Here is a 2054-nt window from a genome sequence, read left to right as displayed (position 1 = left end):
GCCCGAGATCGGCTGCTCCCAGGTGCGGCGGCCCGCGTGGGGCTAGGAGGAGGGGCTGCCTGGCGCGATACTGCTTTGACCACTAGGTCCTCTTCGGGACGCTTGTCACACCTGGAGCCGCGAAGCCGCGCGGTCCAGCAGGCGCCTAGGCCAATCCCGCCGCTCCTGCTGGAGTCGAAGCTTCGCCCTGCTCTCTTTCCTCTCCTCGGGGTTCGCCTTTTCTTTTTCTTTCAGCCAGGGAGCCACGTCCCGAAATCGCCACAGCTCACCCTAGCTGGAGCTCCCCGCTAATTTCCTTTTCTTCCCGCCCGGCTGGCCCAGAGCGGCCCTCCCGGCGGTCCCCTCCGCACAGCCGCGTCCAGCACCCAGCCGGGGGGCCCGCGGCCCGCGCTCGCCCCTCTCGTGGACCCACCGCCAGCGCGGCCGGCCGGTTCCGCGTCGGTTGCTTTCAGCCTCCTCGTTTTCTAAGGAGAACAGTATTTTTCTTTTCACTTTAGATTACTGATGATCTTTTTCTTGCACTGGGGGAATTGTTATATTTTAATTATCTCTATTATCGCAGAATTGTATTCTGGTCAGTTCAATAACATGAAGAATATTTGTCCTATCACATAAATGGTATTACTTTTTATTTTTAACTATATGGTTAAAAGTACTGGTTTGATTTATTAATTCGTCATTTTTAAATATGTTGTTGCTCTTCTGTCAGTGCTCCATCATTCGAGGACCTGGTGTTCCAATAGGTCATGTTAATCTAGAGTCATTTTTAGTTTTACTCTGTATCCCTAAAATGTTTCAGTTGCTGGCTCCTGGGTCTCTTTGTACTTTGTCATAGATTCAATAACTTATTTACTCTAACTTGTAATATTATTGTTTTCAATATTCACGTTAATTTTCTTCACATCCTTATAATACTTCCTGTTATTTAGCCATTATTTGTTCTGTTAGGATTGTTCATCACATTTTTACAATATCTTGTTACTTTGTCATTATTGGTAATGCTAGGGATCTTAATTCACTACTTATTTTTCATCACATCGTTACTTGTTACTTTGTCATAATTTGTAATATTGCCGTAGCTCTTAATACTCTGGTTATTTTTCATCACATTGGCAGAATACTTCTTATTACTCTACCATTATTTATAATGTTGTTAGGACTATTAATACCTTAGTCATAAATTGTCATATCACTCCAGCAATTCTTGTTGCTGTCTTTATTTGTATTATTATTGCTGTTAAGATTTTGGTTAATATTTATTATAATAATTCATTACAGTATCAAAAATTATATGATAGTATTCTTTCAATTCTAATATTAATTCTCTTAATAGTACTTTTTATTGTTTGCCTTTCTTCCATATTTTTATCATTTGTTATGCTATTACTATTTTGTGTATTATTGCTATCGATTTTAATACAATGGTTTTTATGGCATTGTTCCTATATTTGGAGTTACTTTGTCTCTGATCTTTTTACATTTGTGGTTATAGTTTTCACTTGATTCTAAAAGTGACAATTATTTTATTGTTGTTTTAAAGTCCGAGTACTGTATTAGTTATGCCGCTTAGCCCTGTTTCTTTGGTAATTGCTTGCTCACATCCTGATAATTCTTGATAATCGATCGTTATTTACATATAGCTCTCCTTGCTTTAATTTTGACAAGCCTGTTACATCAAAGGCTCTGAAGTCCCGTGTTCCGATCACACACATTTCTACATCGCTGTAAGTACCCTGGCTCTCTTCATTGGCTTTTCTTATTCTGCAAACACAAATTCCAAGGCCACCGCTCCTTGTTTCTTTGGCACTGGCTCAGTCGTCTCTATGCTCTTGGGTCCCTATACCTAATTCGTCCCGTCACTCGGAGAGGAAGCCTCGTGCCCCAACGGCTAGAAGTGGGGCCGAGGCTGCAGCCAGATCTGGGGCATTTCGTGCCGCTCTCTTGGTGCCTCCACCGTACCCGAAGTTCTTACCCCGTTCCCGTTACTCACTCCTTTCCAGCTTATCACCCTCGACTCTGCAGCCTAACCCTGGGCTCTGGGTGACTCCTGTCTC

Source organism: Pteropus vampyrus, unplaced genomic scaffold (assembly GCF_000151845.1).
Source record: "Pteropus vampyrus isolate Shadow unplaced genomic scaffold, Pvam_2.0 Scaffold261, whole genome shotgun sequence".
In the NCBI taxonomy this organism is placed as follows: Eukaryota; Metazoa; Chordata; class Mammalia; order Chiroptera; family Pteropodidae; genus Pteropus; species Pteropus vampyrus.
The sequence above is the reverse complement of the archived record's forward strand: the minus strand, read 5'-3'. Positions refer to the sequence as shown.